Here is an 18,791-nt window from a genome sequence, read left to right on the forward strand (position 1 = left end):
TTTTGTTCCTTCACAGACAAACTGTTTTGCCCTTACCACTGTGCGACTGGCTGCTCTCATGTTCACATGTAGCCGGCACAAAGACTGACAAAAGAAAGAGTCTTTGGATTTGGATTCAGCCTCATAAATAGAAAGAACACCAAGGCGGGAATCATAATTACCTGTTCTATACTAAATTATTTATTTAATTAAGTGCTGATTGCTGCCCTAGCTTGCACAATGTTCAGCTGGAAACTTAATAACACAAATCAGTAGGAACATTCTATCTGCCACTGCAAATAGCCCGAGTATGATCTGCCAGAATTGACTTATATAAAACTTATATAAAACTCTAAGTGCTGAGCTGTAAAATGAATTGCAAGAGAATGAGGAAAGCAATAATTTCCATGTATTAAATGGTAATTTATTACTCAGGATTTCTTGTTTTCAAAGTGGTGAGGGGGGGGGGGGGGGGGTAGTGGTCTTCCATGTCCCTATCTCCCTTCATAAGAAATATCAATAATTCGAACACATTGTTCCCCAGACGCCGATGATGTAGATGTTGATTAAGACAACCCCGGCATCTCTCTGATTCAGAGGGGTTAGGTTAACCCAACCCCTCTGACACATTTAAGTTGAATGCATTCAGTTGTACAACTGACTATGTATCCCCCTTTCCCTTTCCCTTTCCCATTTATTTTGACCCTTCCTTCTCTGAACTAAAATCACATTCAAATCTGTATCAGACTCCGCACTGACTGCACAAAAGCATTGTTTTCCCTTTAGAAGTATTACATATTGTTTCTTTCTTGATGTTGTCCATTTTTTTGCCACCTGAAAAACTTCTTCCAAACAAGGTGGAGTTGTTATCCTCTATGGGATAGGTGGGACGCTTGCTTGTTCTGGACCATTCTCCGTAGCCGATGTGTTTCAAGCAGACCACCATAGGTTACCTTGGCGTTCTTGGGCACAGGGACTGTTTAAATTATTTTTGCCTCATAGCCTTGAAGTGCTTTGAAAGGCTGGTAATCACTCACATCAACACCATCATCCCAGATGTCCTGGACCCACTCCAATTCACGTACCGCCCCAACAGATCCACAGATTACGTAATGTTTATTGCACTCCACACTGCCCTCTCCCACGTGTAGAAGAAGAACACTTATTTGAGAATGCTGTTTATTGACTACAGCTCAGCGTTAACCTCTCTGGGCTAGGCGGGACGAATACGCAACAGCCAGTCTAATCCAGTGGCGCGATTTTCAAATACCTTAGAAATGCTATTACTTCAATTTCTCAAACATATGACTATTTTACAGCTATTTAAAGACAAGACTCTCGTTAATCTAACCACACTGTCCGATTTCAAAAAGGCTTTACAACGAAAGCAAAACATTAGATTATGTCAGCAGAGTACCCAGCCAGACACCCATTTTTTTTCACCCTCAAACAAAGAGACAACACCCCACAAACAGCGTGGGGGAAAAAGGAACTTAAATGTGATCCCAATCAGAGACAACTAGCGACAGCTGTCTCTGATTGGGAATCGACAGAACCCAACATAGAAATAACCCACATAGAGCTAACACAAGGCTCTAACGCAAACAAGAAAACAAACCAAGGAAAAATACCCAACATGACACACCTTGACCAAAATACCCGAGTTCACCTGGTCAGGGCATGACAGTACCCCCCCTCCCCCCCCCCCCCCCCAACGGTGCGTACTCCCGGCGCACCAAACTTAAGTCTATTAGGGGGGAGGCTCTGGCCCCGGGCGTGTTCTTTCCCCCGCCTCCACCTTAGCCCTACCCCTCTGGCCCGGACTGGACCACTGTGGAGCGGCATGCTCAGGCTCTGGAGCGGAGCCGTCGACCGGAACAGGATTGGGCACCGGTGGACCGGACACGGGCCGTGCCGGACTGGGAACACGCACCACTGGCTTGGTGCGGGGAGCAGGAACGGGCCGGGCCGGACTGGGGACATGCACCGTGGGCTTGGTGCGGGGAACAGGGATGGGCCGGACAGGACTGGGGACCCGCACCACTGACCTGGTGCGGGGAGCAGGGACGGGCCGGGCCGGACTGGGAACACGCACCACTGGCTTGGTGCGGGCAGCAGGAACGGGCCGGGCCGGACTGGGAACACGCACCACTGGCTTGGTGCGGGGAGCAGGAACGGGCCGGGCCGGACTGGGGACATGCACCGTGGGCTTGGTGCGGGGAACAGGGATGGGCCGGACAGGACTGGGGACCCGCACCACTGACCTGGTGCGGGGAGCAGGGACGGGCCGGGCCGGACTGGGAACACGCACCACTGGCTTGGTGCGGGCAGCAGGAACGGGCCGGGCCGGACTGGGAACACGCACCACTGGCTTGGTGCGGGGAGCAGGAACGGGCCGGGCCGGACTGGGGACACGCACCGTGGGCTTGGTGCGGGGAACAGGGATGGGCCGGACAGGACTGGGGACCCGCACCACTGGCTTGGTGCGGGCAGCAGGAACGGGCCGGGCCGGACTGGGAACACGCACCACTGGCTTGGTGCGGGGAGCAGGAACGGGCCGGGCCGGACTGGGGACACGCACCACTGACTTGGTGCGGGGAGCAGGGACGGGCCGGACAGGACTGGGGACACGCACCACTGACCTGGTGCGGGGAGCAGGGACGGGCCGGGCCGGACTGGGAACACGCACCACTGGCTTGGTGCGGGGAGCAGGAACGGGCCGGGCCGGACTGGGGACACGCACCACTGACTTGGTGCGGGGAGCAGGGACGGGCCGGGCCGGACTGGGAACACGCACCACTGGCTTGGTGCGGGGAGCAGGGACGGGCCGGGCCGGACTGGGGACATGCACCACTGACTTGGTGCGGGGAGCAGGGACGGGCCGGACAGGACTGTGGACACGCACCGTGGGCTTGGTGCGGGGAACAGGAACGGGCCAGACAGGACTGTGAACACGCACTGGTGAACTGAAGCGTGGAGCCGGTTTAGCCACTCGTCCTGGCTGGATGCCCATCCTAGCACGGCATGTGCTGGGCATGTCCACCGGACGCACCGGGCTGTGCGGGCGCACTGGCGACACAGCGCGCAACTCCGCATCCCATGGCTCCTCCTCCAGATCTTCCCTCAGCAGGTCCTCAATCAACTGCCTCATCTTCGTCTCCTCCTCCGTCATCATCCCCCACGAGAGCAGTGGTCTGGGCTCTGCCTCTGCCCTTCCGGACCACCCCATTAGCCCCCCCCCAAAAAAATGTGGGGGGTGTCTTCCGGGCCTCCTCGACCGCCGTCTGCGACTCCGTCCACCGGCTGGCTTTACCTCCTCAACCTGGGAATCTTTTCGCCAGGGTCCTTTCCCCGACATGATCTCCTCCCAGGTCCAGAACTCCTTCCCATCGCGAGCCCATCTCTCGCGCTCCTTATCCTCCCGCTGCTTGGTCCTGGTTTGGTGGGGTGTTCTGTAACGATCGTCGTCGGGTGACGAGGAAGCGGACCAAAACGCAGCTGGGAGCGAACACATGTTTATTCTTTACACTTCAAATAAACACGTACACAAAAACAAGAAAATGACGATACGTTAACTGCTCTTAACACAAAGAGACAACACCCCACAAACAGCGTGGGGGGAAAAGGAACTTAAATGTGATCCCAATCAGAGACAACTAGCGACAGCTGTCTCTGATTGGGAATCGACAGAACCCAACATAGAAATAACCCACATAGAGCTAACACAAGGCTCTAACGCAAACAAGAAAACAAACCAAGGAAAAATACCCAACATGACACACCTTGACCAAAATACCCGAGTTCACCTGGTCAGGGCGTGACATTGGCGTTAAAGATCGGTAGCATGTAGAAGGATTGTTCTACTCAGTTATATCACCAGCTGGGTGTTCTGTGTGCAAGGAGTTTTGAATATTTGTTTTATTTCCCAGAATATTTATTTTATTTTCCCAGAACCCCTGTTGAGCCTCAACCTTTCTCAGCCTCAGAAATGATGGCAGTGATTTATGGCAGTGGGCCATAATGGCATTAAGGGTGCCTCCTGCATACTCTGGTATCACCTCATTCACATTCTCCATCAACCTGAGTAATAACTGACACAATGTGCAGTCATTACAATGCCACACACACAGGTACACACACCACACACAGATGTGTGCATACAGTATGTACACACCCACACAAACGCATGCAAGCACAAAGAAACATATACTTGTGCATACATGCCGCACACACAGATGCACAAATGTATGTACGCACACACACACACCACTCATTCTTTATTGTGACAAGCTCCGATCATGACCAACTCCCGCATGACTGACAGCGCAACCTGCTATGAAATCCATAATCTCACACAATTATATCCATTTAGCTACTTGTTCATGGCACCGTGTGTGTGAGTGGCATATTGTCAACTCATTTCCATGTGTAAATGATTTGCTTGCAAAGTTGTGTTGGATGCAGAACACACAAAATGTACAAAACATCAACATCAGGGACAGCGCGTTAGCAATGTATTTGTTGAGTAATTGAAGTCATCCATCTGTCCGTCTGTCATGTGGGTTCTGTCTGTCTGTCCTGTAACCAGGAAGAAGAGTCTTAATCTGTGTTTGGCTCATGTCAGACTCCTCACCTTCTCTAAGGGGCAATCAGCCGGGTGGGAGAGAGTGAGTTTCTTCCTCAATCCAGCTGGATCTTCTCCTGATTGCAGTGACTCTCTCTGTCCATCTCTCTCTCCCTCTCCCTCTCTCTCAATCCAGCTGGATCTTCTCCTGATTGCAGTAAGACTCTCTCTGTCCCTCTCTCTCTCTCCCTCTCCCTCTCTCTCAATCCAGCTGGATCTTCTGATTGCAGTAAGACTCTCTCTGTCCCTCTCTCTCTCTCCCTCTCCCTCTCTCTCAATCCAGCTGGATCTTCTCCTGATTGCAGTAAGACTCTCTCTGTCCATCTCTCTCTCCCTCTCCCTCTCTCTCAATCCAGCTGGATCTTCTCCTGATTGCACTAAGACTCTCTCTGTCCCTCTCTCTCTCCCTCTCTCTTAATCCAGCTGGAGCTTCCCCTGATTGCAGTAAGTATCTCTTTATCTCTCTCCCCCTCTCTCCCTGTATGTCCCTCTCTCTCCTTCTCTCTCTCCTTCCCTCTCTCTCTCCCTCTTTCCCTCCCTCTCTCCAACACTGGGGGTCTGATGACCACAGGATGGATTCACACATACACAGACAGACTGAGACATTGTCTTCTATTCAGTTGTCAGTGGCATCGGGCTGCCTTAGGGGGTTTGACTGGCTCAGCTATGATATTACTGTAAATTGTCAGGGTCTTGGCCCGGGAACAATGGCTCTGCCACAGGCTGATATTATATGAAACACTGCAGACCGCTGGTGACCACAAAAACTGGAGCAGACTCACTGATTGCCACATAGTACAGCACAGCCATTCCTTGGGCATCAGACAAGTTATCTGTTTCAATGACTCACTGCTGAAATATGACGTTTAGATACTGTATGTGGTTTGATTAATACTTCAACTATTAAAGCACATTATGGACTTAATCCTAACTTCAAAAACACAAACATACTGTAGCTTGAAGTTTTGCATAAATCATGAATTAAGGTTTGCAAAAGAAATGTAGAAAACAGTCCTAAGTGTATACTGGTGAAACATTACTATACATATTTCAACTCAAAACACTGAGTATGAATTCATTAATTCATTGCTTTACTACATAACTGTCACAGATTTGGATATGTTCCCTAAACTCTACTTTGTGTAGTTTTACAGTTTTATATGTAATGATATTGGCTTCCCTGTTCTACTGTATCAACACGGATCTCCTCTCCTCTTTCTCACCAAAGCTCCAGATTAAAGTTGGTTGTGATGAGATCCAAGTTGCTAGCTGCCTCGCTCGCTGAAGAGGAGGAAATCCAATCTGGCCACAGAGATTTGTTTCAACAAATCTTGGTGTCTGTTAATGTGACTGCACTGCTGAGGATGATGGGAAACGCGGTCCAGGAAATGGGATTCCGGCCGCTGCCTTCTGCCTTCTGCAGCACTCAGTCTGTGGTGGCGAGTTAACACAGGAACCTCTGGCCTGGAAATTGACATTTGTATTCCATTAAAGCCAAACTGTCCTGCAGGGTACATCTGCAGCGACTGCTGATTGATATTGGCCCTTAAATTATGTGTCAGACCAGCATGGGCTAACGGTCGCTACATCGCGGCCAAAGGCATCAAATCAGATTACACTCTAAAGGGGACAAGACAACTTCCCTTTTCATACTACTTTTTGCCTTCCTTGTTTGCTGCTGTGTGCCACTGAGTACATTTGAACTCTTCAGTTAACCCATTTAAATAACCACCAGTAATGTCTCATGGTCGCGATGGTGATCTACAAGCTTGACCATTAACTTTCCATTTCAATGTGCAAATTACTTTACTCTCATTCGACCCACTACCCTTTCCAGAGCACCTTGTTTGAAGCACTCAGACCCTTGAATTTGCATCAGTGAACTCTATCTGTGTGTGTGTGTGTGTGTGTGTGTGTGTGTGTGTGTGTGTGTGTGTGTGTGTGTGTGTGTGTGTGTGTGTGTGTGTGGTGTGTGTGTGTGTGTGTGTGTGTGTTCCCAGGGTCCGGCTTCCGCCAGGTGTCCATGCTAAATATGACATGTTTATAAAACAACAATAAACACCAAAGGGAAAGCAAATACAAATAAGAAGATCAAAAGGCTAATGTGTCTGATATTTGAACTGCATAGAAAACAGCCAATGTGATCCTACACACCATGCCGTGTCACTAAATAAACCAATAGAGTGCTATAGAGCACTGTAGGGGCTGTATTAACAACAACATTTGGTCAACAACCACTAATGCTTCAGGGCAGAAAGCTTTTTTTCTCTGTTGTTGATTTGACCAAAACACTTCTGCCCTTTCTTCTCATATTAAAGACATAAACCTGTGCGACAGGCTGCGGGACAAACAATAAACAGCATGGCTTGGAAATAGTCTGTCTGGAAAAATGCTATATTGTGTGGCTATGTCAAGCTACATAGAAACATCACTTGGACTACTAGCTCTTTGACAATGTGATACTTTTTAACAACCTAGTCAAAATACACAGACCTACAAGCCAGTAATATTGACTAGACATGAACTGTATGTGTCAGCTGGTTAAAATATGTTTCACAGGCTATCAACGGGAGAGAACATTCAAAATGTGCAGTATATTACATTATGACATGCATACATGCTGATCATGAGACAGAGAAACCAGAACCAGTAATTCTTTCTCTTTCTCCTCTTCCCTCTCCCTACCCCCCTCCTCCATTCCTTCTCTCTCTCCACTCCTCGCTTTCTCGCCCCCCCACTCTCTCTCTGTCTCCCTCCCTCCTTCCCTCTCCCCCTCCCTCTCTCCCTCTCTCTGTCTGTCTCTCTCGCTCCCTCACCCTCCTTCCCCCGCTCTATCTCTCTCCCTCCTTCTTTGTCCCTCAATCCAGCTCTCTGTCCCTCTATAACCTCCTCTCTCTCTCTCTCTCTGTCCCTCTATAACTCTCTCTGTCCCTCTATAACTCTCTCTCTCTCTCTCTCTCTCTGTCCCTCTATAACTCTCTCTGTCCCTCTGATAACTCTCTCTCTCTCTCTCTCTCTCTCTCTCTCTCTCTCTCTCTCTCTCTCTCTCTCTCTCTCTCTCTCTCTCTCTCTCTCTCTCTCTCTCTCTCCTCTCTCTCTCTCTCTCTCTCTCTCTCTCTCTCTCTCTTCTCTCTCTCTCTCTCTCTCTCTCTCCCAATGCTTATCTAGTTACCCCATTATAACCTGACCTTGGTGGGGAAGTGACCGAACGCCATGCATCATTCATAGGAAAGGTGAGATTCATGAGCCGTACATCAGTTGCATGAATGAATCATGAACATAACAATGTCCAATTATGTTATGAATGACACGTCTCAATCCCGAAGGCTAGATTAAAAACAAGACTATTTCCCTTTTCCATTGGCCAATTGTAACCCTACTATATAAACTCAGCAAAAAAAAGAAACGTTCCTCTCACTGTCAACTGTGGTTATTTTCAGCAAACTTAACAAGTGTAAATAAATAGGCGACGTGATGTCTGGTGAGGACCTGTGTTACAGCAGGCCTACATGCCCTCAGTCCAGCCTCTCTCAGCCTATTGCGGACAGTCTGAGGCACTGATGGAGGGATTGTGCGTTCCTGGTGTAACTCAGGCAGTTGTTGTTGCCATCATGTACCTGTCCTGCAGGTGTGCTGTTCGGATGTACCAATCCTGTGCAGGTGTTGTTACACGTGGTCTGCCACTGTGAGAACAATCAGCTGTCAGTCCTGTCTCCCTGTAGCGCTGTCTTAGGCGTCTCACAGTACGGGCATTGCAAATTATTGCCCTGGCCACATCTGCAGTCTTAATGCCTCCTTACAGCATGGCCTAAGGCACATTCACGCAGATGAGCAGGGACCCTGGACATCTTTCTTTTGGTGTTTTTCAGAGTCAGTAGAAAGGCCTCTTTAGTGTCCTAAGTTTTAATAACTGTGACCTTAATTGCCTACCGTCTGTAAGCTGTTAGTGTCTTAACGACCGTTCCACAGGTGCATGTTCATTAATCGTTTATGGTTCATTGAACAAGCATAGGAAACAGTGTTTAAACCCTTTACAATGAAGATCTGTGAAATTATTTGGATTATTACAAATTATCTTTGAAAGACAGGGTCCTGAAAAAGGGATGTTTCTTTTTTTGCTGAGTTTATATTATCTTGTCCATACTGAAACCATGTTGAGTCAGGCGGATGGAATGGGATGGAATGCTGGGATGGAACGCTGGCATATTCTCTTGCTCTCACCTTAAAATGTGCAATATGCAGAAATAGCTCTTCCATTCCTATTTGCTAAAATTCCAATAGTTTGCCTGTTTTCAGTTTATGTGACAAAACACAGTGTACAGAATCCTTGTACCATCTAAGCCGCTGTGAAATGTATTTTAAATAACCAAAAATATTGTATTTTTAGCTGTTTGAATCTGGTGTACAAAACTGAAAGTACTAAATGATGCAAAAACAAAGCTTAAGAATATGAAGCATAGAAATAGTACACAAAGAACATATCTACCACTTCTTAGACTTGCATTCAATGAGAGTAACAGATCTATAACTCACATGTCTATATGAATTTGGTTGGATCGCCCAAAAAGTTGCAAATTGCAGCTTTAAGTGATGCTACCACTCTAACCACAGCTCAGCCTTCTCTGGGTTTCATGACGCTTCTACATTCTAATGGAATGTGAAGAGTTTTTGACATTCCGCTCATAATTAAGTTTAGAGATTCACATTATATTCAGTATAAGTGCATGCAGTGAGGCTATGCTCATCTATATATTCATATAAGCCAATTCTGGGTGTCTAAGTGCCAAACAATATGGGGGGGGGGGGGGGGGGGGGGTTGTGTCAATGTTGAAAGTACATTGGGATTGCTACTTTCCCCTTAGAGCAGAACAGGTGTCTTTAGAGGTGTGAAACAGGACAGAAGGTATGAGAGGAGAAGTTACCAAACGTTTGGGTAGGAAGATGGAGTGGGCGGGCGGAGGGGGGAACGAAGTGAAGGACCCTTTAATAGAGCTGGGAGAGAGATTTCTCAAAAGATGAAGAGATGGAATTCTCCGCCAGACATTGATAACTGCAATATCTGTGTTCAAGTCTATGCTCCCAAGTGCCTAAAAGGGAAGGGGAAATCACATCCATACTTCCATTTCATCGATCTTTAGGCTTCTGTGTGATTTCATAATACACTCCCCCCATCCCATCCCGTCCCGTCCTGTCCTGTAGGTAATACGGCCACCCTGAAGGCTGCTGAAACCACATTGTGTGTCTCTGAGGCTTTCGTAGTTAGAGAAAGGAAAAAATCAGATTTTCAGGATATGATGGAAGTCTGTATAGCAGGATTTTTAACCAAGATAGTATTTTGTTCATTCTGGAACTAAAGTAATGGTTCTTGTTCAATTAGGAATAAAATAATGGGTTCTTTATTCTCACTCTCTTTCATTCGCTCATTATTTCTGGTGTCAATGAGCCATGTGATGGAGACAAAGACCCTTTGTCCTTGACAAATTATCAATAGCTGTGCCAACAGTATGATCCAGCACTTGGATTAAAATCAGATTTAACCATTTGAGTGTCAGATACTTTGTACAATGAATCCTTTACAAAACACATACCACTATTATTTCCTTTTTCTCTACATAAAAAGTTAAAGGTAAGACTTTACTTTCGAAAAGTCTTCTTTACTGTGATAGTCGGAATCAATATTCCAGTTGTAATGCCCTTCAGTAAGGCTGAATGCTTGAAAAGGGGGGGTGGGGGGGAGGCTCTCCATCATAGATAAGGAAATCTGAACACTTGTGCTCAGCTTGGGCTGAAGAGGATTCATTGAGCAGCTCTGTCCAACTGTGACAGTTCATTGACTGGTAAAATGGAAAGGGACAGGACGTGAATGCAGGATTAAATCCAAGCGCTTCCTACTCGTGTTACCACGGAAGAATCCAAGCATGGTATGCCCAAAGCACCGCCGCAACTGGTTATATTCTAGCAGAAGCCAACTCCTTTGTAGGCTTCTCTTTTGTCCGTGCGCACGCCTGCGGTTGGCTGGGCCTCCATGGGGAAACTTGTGAAGGCTCTCATATCTCTTCCATGGGGAAACTCGTTTAAACCTGTCTGAAGGCTCTCATATATTGGTTCACGTATGGCCTAAAATAAATCTGTTCATATGGGCAGGATATTGTATAACATAAATAAATAAAAATGTGCTACATTCGTTGGCTTCCTTTTAGACAGAATACATAAAACAGGGTTGGGCGAATATCTTGAAAAATATCATCCATTAACCTACTAATACATTAAGTAAAGCATTAAAAACATGAACATATAAAGAAATGGTATTTCAACTTTGTAATAATATCTGTACGGTTGCAGCTTTATAAAGTATTATCCATCTCCTCTCCATTGGACAGCCATTTCCACACCACCACAAGGTTGACTACTAAACCATCAGCCCTAAAATTGCAGTGTCCCCTCTGGGACGAAAACTCATTCCGCAGGTCCCACGCACGCACACACGGTCGCACACACACACACACACAGGCACACACACAGTGATCTAACCAAAACGTACATTGCAAAGGATGACATAGTTAATCGACCGTAAGCTGTAAAATTAGATCGATTCTGTGTGTATACTATAGTTATTTTTGTCATCAATATCTGTATGAAGGAAATAGTACATCAAGGCCCCTAGGATATAACGGGATTTATGGGAGCTAGACACCACTGTAAATGCCCCCTTGCAAATGTGAAAATGATTACATTTTCCACTCAGATTTATTTTATTTATTTTTTAACCTTCATTTAGCCATGGAGTCATGCTGAGACCATGGTCTCTTTTGCAGATAAGCCCTGCATGAACACATCAATAAACAACAATTACACTACATATGAAAAGCAAAACCCAATCATATGAAACAAACACATTCTTCAGTAAAAAGGTTATCTAACATCCGCCTGAATTGCCCTAGAGGCTCCAAATCCACCAACTTTAAGGAGTTTTGGAGATGAGGCGCAAAATAACTAAATGCAGATTTACCCACCTCGGTGGAGATTCAAGGGATCTCCAGGGTTAGCCATCCCTGAGTCCGGGTCTGGTAACTATGTCTGAAGGTTTATTTTCATGTGAAATTTACTTTAGTTGACAACTCAACCAAATGTGAGTCAAAACTAAATGTTGAACTGACATCTGTGTCTAGTGGGATATCTCATATGCAGAGAGAGAGAGAGGCAGAGAGAGAGGCAGAGAGAGAGATAGAGAGAGAGAGGGAAAGAGAGGCAGAGAGGGAAAGAGAGAGAGGCAGAGAGAGAGAGGCAGAGAGAGAGAGGGAAAGAGAGGCAGAGAGGGAAAGAGAGGCAGAGAGGGAAAGAGAGGCAGAGAGAGGCAGAGAGACAGAGAGGCAGAGAGAGACAGACAGAGAGAGATACAGAAGACAAAGCATCTAAAGAGTAGTGACAATAATAATTTTAAACAAATTTGTCCCGGTCTTAAAGGGGAAGTTCACCCAAAAACTATTTGTGGCCCATTATAACACTTGCCTGGTTGTTTGTCAGTACCCCAGACAGTTTTCAGGACCATTGCTTGAGTACTTAGATGTAGTTAATAAGCTGATTCTACCCCCTCCTTCCCCATGGAAACCCCATGCAATGTCCATCATGAATACTTCCCAAACCCACCGTTCTGGTCTCCCATGACCGCAATAGTCCTTGTAATGACTTTCTCAGCACAATTTTTCAGCTGACTTATTTCAATAGGCACATTTTTACCAATGTATTTTGATACCATGAGAGAGAGAGAGAGAGAGAGAGAGAGAGAGAGAGAGAGAATGTAAAATTGTGTATCAATACTTAAAGCAAATTGAAATTGAAAATGGAAAATTGAGACAGAGAGAGAGAGAGAGAGAATGTGCTTTGGCAATATGTATCAATACATCATGCCATGAAAGCAAATTGAAACCCCATGCAACGTCAATGTCCATCATAAATACCTCCCAAACACACCGCTCTGGCCTCGCATGACCACAATAGTCCTTGGAATGGCTTTCTCTGCACATTTTTACCAATGTATTTAGTTATTTTTGTATTGAAATCCAGGAAGAAGATTAATGCGCCAGAGTCAGGACTAGGTCGGTACTTCCGAGGAGGGCGTGGTTGAAGGATGTAAACAATACTTTTCTGTTCTCACTCACAGTATTTGCTGCCCTCGTCAAATTGAATTAAAGTAAAGAATGTGAGATCGAGAATGAAGAGGAAATTGGAGACCTGCCTTATATTCAGAATGGTACTGTTGTGCCATATCGGTTTGAGCCGGAGTATACTGAGGCTGAGTTGTTCCATTTGCAGGCTGACTGAGAGAAAAGAGCTAGAGAGAGAGACAGAAGGGAGCAGATATCGAGGAAACACAGGCTCAACTGGAAACGACGTGCCACACCTGACGGTCCAAATTGGAAGCTGTCTGAAGAGTAAGTGTTTTGGCTAATATTACTCACAGGATATTTATATTACTCTCTAAGATGAAAATAAATAGCCTACCTAATGACTCCCTTACAACTGTATTTTCCAGTAACCTGCCTATACCCCATAATGTAACTGGCTACTGTAGTCCCATTCAAGTTTGTCTGACAATGATGACATGCTGGCTAGGTAAACAGTGTCTAGAACGAGTGGACGCCCACCATAGAAATATAATATATGGGATGCAAACTTCACAAGCTGGGTCTACATAAACAAGAAGTTATATTACCGAACAGAGTAAGAAGTATAATGTTAATAGTGGTAGTAGAGAAGAACATGTTGCTTGCAATTTCCAGTCTAGCTTTTATACCAATAATATCCTAACTGGCCTGTACACCCACACACAAGAGGATGAAGTACAGCCTCACACTTGACAACTAACACCCTTTGAACAATAAGTTGACTATACAGTCTTTGAGTATACAAGACCAAGAGAGCCATCAAAAGTTTTGTGGCAGGAAGCCATTTGGTCAGAGTTTTGGGCCAGTAACCAAAATATTGCTGGTTTGACTCCCCGAGCTGACAAGATGAAACATCTGTCTATGTGCCCATGAGCAAGGCACTTAATCCTAACTGCTTCTGTTAGTCGCTCTGGATAAGAGTGTCTGCTAAATTACCTAAATGTAAATGTATTGTGCCATTATCATTATGGCTGTAAATTATTATGTTATTATTATTAGCCTGTTATATTTTATGTTGTATAGTCCTAGGACAATTCATTTTCTCTTGATTGTTGCATATAACACTGTCATGTATTTATTTTCTGTCTCTCTAGACAATACAGACTGGTCTCTTATTGGATCACCCTGGAGTGGATGCTGAGGGGAGAACATCTTACAATTTAATGTTATTATAAAACATATAAAACAACAATTACACAGTTACTATGCCATGTACACTGTCACTCAGCATTAGTTAGACCAGGGATTTACAAACATGTTCATGGAGAGCAACTGTCTTGTAGGTTTTCACTCCAACAGGTGAGCTTGATTAGGGTTGGGTTGAAAACCTATAGGACAGTAGCTCTCTCAGTACAAGGTTAAAGAACTGTGGGGTTATGTAAAACAATTGCATAGTCTTTGCGTCCTCTCTCCTTCTCAAAACACATTAGATGAGAAAGCCAGAGGACCTGACCATGGTTGACCAGGATGTGAGGATTATGCAAATGAGATCTTCCCACAGAATCCTACTCATTACTCCATGTGCTGGCTCAGGCCTGGGAGTCAGCCCAGTTCCAAAACGTCACCCGGTGCAAAACACGCCTACCCAGGTGCCCAAAGCAGATTAATCAATTCCCTCATTGAATAGAACAGGTGTTCCCATGCAAGACAATGACGGCGTAATGGGTGGACTGCCGGCCATTGCGAGTGTACCCATAGGAGCAAAGCCGTAAGTAAAAGCATAAAGTAAAAGCAGGAAGTGTACCCATCAACCTGTAATGTGATTTGTTCAATCAACTCAACTGACATTAGAAAAAAGGCATTCCGTTGCATGAGCCACATCAGTTAGCATCATTTGAATGGACATTCTACATTACCATGGAAATTATTGCATCACGCATGGCAGGCGGTACCAAGCGCCAACAGGACCCTGAACAGCTTTTACCCCCAAGTCATTAGGCTGCTAAATAGTGAAAATAGCTAACCGGACTATCTTCATTGATGCTTTTTGCACCAACTTTTTTGATTCATCACATATGCTGCTGTTACTGTTTATTATCTATCATGTTATTCCTAGTTATACAGTGCTGTGAAAGATTTGCTCTATTTTGCATATTTTTTATATTGAATGTTATCCGATCTTCAACCAAAACCTAATATTAGATCAAGGGATCCTGTGTTTACAAATAACACAAAAAGGTATACTTATTATATTTATTGAATTAACAAAGTTATGCAACACCCAATTCCCCTGAGTGAAAAAGTAAATGCCCCCTTACACTCAATAACTGGTTGTGCCACCTTTAACGACAATGACTGCAACCAAGTGCAATGACTGCTCGTTTCAAGTCCTGCCACAACATCTCAATTGGGATTAGGTCTGGACTTTGACTAATTTGTTGCTTTTTAACCATTTTCATGTAGACTTGATTATTTGTTTTGGATCATTGTCTTGCTGCATGAGCCAGCGGTACTTCAGTTACAGCTCACTGACGGATGGCCTGACATTCTCCTGTAGAATTCTCTGATACAGAGCAGAATTCATGGTTCCTTAAGACAAGCCGCCCAGGTCCTGAGGCAGCAAAGCATCCCCAAACCATCACCACACCACAACCATACTTGACCGTTGGTATAAGGTTCTTACTGTATAAAGCAGTGTTTGGTTTTCGCCAGGCATAATGGGACCCATGTCATCCCAAAAGTTATACTTTTGACTCATCCATCCATAGAACATTCTTCCAAGAGTCTTGATGATTGTCCAGGTGCTTCAAGGTGCTTTTTGGCAACTCGAGTCAACTTTTGTGACGAGATGCCTCCTTGGTTGGTTTTCCAACAAGGGTGATGTTGGGAGGTAGGTCTGGTATGTCAACTTTGAAGTCTGGGTCTTTGTAAATGGTCTGTTTATCTTCCCACCGCTTGACAGCCTGCTGGATCAAACAGGTTCTAAAGTTGAATGTCTAATTTTCAGACACTCTTCAGACACTCTTCTCTACCCAGTCCTGGGCCTGTTTGGAATTCTCCACACAGCTTGTGTAACAGAATAACAAAACAACAAATTTAAATCAGTCCTTGCATCCTCCTGACAAATTATTGGAGGAGACATGTGTGGAGGGACATTGGGTCCCCTCTTTTAAAATGATGTGAAAAGCATACAAAGATAAAAACAAAGCTAAAATCTGAGACAGCATGGTTCATTGTCCTATCCTCATGTTTGTTCCACCACCCCTCTCCTTCTTCCATTCCCTCTCAGGCAGGTGTAAACAGAAAGATTGATTGGTGATGTTGGCTGGTATAGAACAGAGAGTCAGTCATTACATGTCAAGTCAGGGCTGATATTTAAAATGTCTTAATTGAAATAGTGTAAATGCTGGGCTAGTTTTTTGTCATTACAAGTCATGCACCAGCTTGGGCCAGAGCCATATATTTATCTGTATGGCTCTGGCTAGGGCTGTGTCCGACTCATGTAACTTAACTAGGGCAAGTCCTTTTACGCAATCAATAGCACTACAGAAAACTGTGATGCCTAGTAGAAAATAATATACAATTTCTTGTCAGTAACGTTATAATGAAAAAGGGAATTGCATCACAAAACAAAATAAGCAAACAGTTAGTGGGACATGATAATGTTACCGTTACAGTAGTAGCTAAGCTAAAAACACCACAAACTAGTGCAGGAAATGGCAAACAAATAACATTAGAAATTACTTTGTGGTGACTAGCTAGAGGTGTTAGCAACCTTAAATGGTTGGAACTTTCCCGTCCATGGTGGAAAGACGGTGGGAACAGAACCCAGTTTTAACCGGTCCCCATTGTAGTAAGTGGTCACAAAGTGAACTGGTGAATGACTTCAGGGGTCGTATCGACCCCATAAGCAGGATGTCGGATGGCCTGCAGGTATGCCTGACACAAAGCTCCATCGCGGTCAGGAAAAGAGTGGAAATGTGCAGTTCATCAGTATCTGACCGGAACCTTATGGCACCCGGGTGCAATGCACTTCCTTTTTTGCCTACATCACTCAGCTACTCGGCTACTAACGTTATTCGCCTTACTTTACTTTACAGATCACTAAAACGCTAGCCTAGCTACCATCTCTTTGTTTACTTCCTTTCGATCTGATTTCCTTTCTTGAAGACCAATAGTAAGACACTCCTTCATCCCTCTTCCTGTAATTATCCATCTTAGAACCACGAAGAAGAGTATCTACCGGATTACAGACTACATGGAAGACCTTTACGCTAGCACGAAGTAGGTCTGTTTTTTATACTTTTAACATTAAACACATTTATTTAGCAATTCAATGCCGAGACACCAATCATTGTGTATGTAACAATAAATACACATCGTTTTTAATGCATTTTAGGTAATTTCGGAAATTCAGCATTTCGATATAAAAATACAGACATCTAAATACTCAAACAATGGACCTAAAAAAATCTTTAACTATTCAAGCTATAAAAGCCAGAGTGAAAGTGTCAACCAATGTCTTCACTTTAGCCATCCCTGCCTTCCCATCAGACACATATTCACCCACTGATGCGGTTTCATCCAATTGGTTTGATTTGATTTATTTGACCATTTACAACACAATAAATTGTGGTCCTCTTTGATGTGACTGACTCAACACAGGAGGACAGGTAGGCTCTGATACACCATTGCTTAGTGAGAAGAGAGAAACCTCCCTCCTCTTCCTAGGCTTTGTGTTGTCTATCATTGGTATGCAGAGTTTGTGTGTGTCTGTTTTTCCATTTAGTTTCCTCTCAGTCTGAACAGACCCTGTTTCTAATCACTACGTTTTGGTTTTGGGGGAAAGCATGACCGTTGTGATTTGAAGCTTTTTGAACTTCAACTTCTATCTCAAATACTGTAAGATGACAAGGAAATAAGGAAAATGAACATCCACACACTTTTTTTATTTTATGAAAGTCCTCCTGAGTCTGACTAGCAATTAGTGGGTTCTCCGGTGTTACTAATTAAGTGGTTGTCTTCATTTTTTGTAAGAAAAAGGAGGTACGTTAATTGGTTCCATAACCATCCATCCAATTAGACTGATTGATGCAAAATAGGAAGGTCCCATTGGGTCGTGCATTTTTTATTGTTCTTCATCTCCAGCTTCCCCTACCCCCTTCTCCTCCCCTCCCGCTCCCCACAGCAAAACGATTTAAGTGATTGAAAGGGAGAAGAGGTTGGAAAAAACAGTGCTGCACCTCTTCCGCTGGCAATGAGCACTTAATCAGGGAAATCTTAAATGGGAGTTTTTGATGTCAAAACAAAAAGACCTGACTTTGTTCTTGTTACTTTAATGTTTCCCAAAAATTATAAAGACACACAAAGGCGGTGACTCGCTCTGTTCAGCAAGGATCTTGGCAAGGTTTACTACGGTGAAGAAGGCAGGCAAAACCTTCCCTAATATAACAATACTGTTGAGGTTTCTCTTCTCTACTTCCTCTCTCTTTCTTATTTATCAATCACTTTATTATGCTTCATTGTCTGGCTTATTACATCTGGGATGGATGGGCTGCTCTCTACCCACTCCCTCTATTTTTGCTGATGGAAATACTAGGCCTAGTGTGAGCCCAGCTACTGAAATCGTCTGTTCAGAGGCTAGACAGAACATTGTGTACAGCAGAGTCGGTCGTACACAGACACAAGAGGCCAGTCACTGGCAGAGAGACGGCCTGTCTGTCCTTCTCAACTGTTACAGCCTGAAGGTGGTTATAGCTAAAAGGAGCAGACAAATATCTGCAATTATACACTAAGGACTAAGGACGAAGCGTGTCTATTTGATGAGTTAGCTATGTTGTCCATGTCCCTAAAGAAGGGAACGGGCCATGGCCGCTCTCAGGTATTTGCAGTGGGAAAAAGAAATGTCCATCTCACAAAAAACACAGAGTGCATTTTAGACTATGCTGTCTATTTGAATAACAAATAATGAATATAAATACCTCCTCCAATTAGAAACACCCCTGAATATTTAATTGATGATTTATTTACTAGAAGACCAAAATAATTTATACTTTGCCACTAAAAAAGTAAAAACATTCTGC

This window comes from Salmo salar, chromosome 01, assembly GCF_965601325.2.
Source record: "Salmo salar chromosome 01, fSalSal1, whole genome shotgun sequence".
In the NCBI taxonomy this organism is placed as follows: Eukaryota; Metazoa; Chordata; class Actinopteri; order Salmoniformes; family Salmonidae; genus Salmo; species Salmo salar.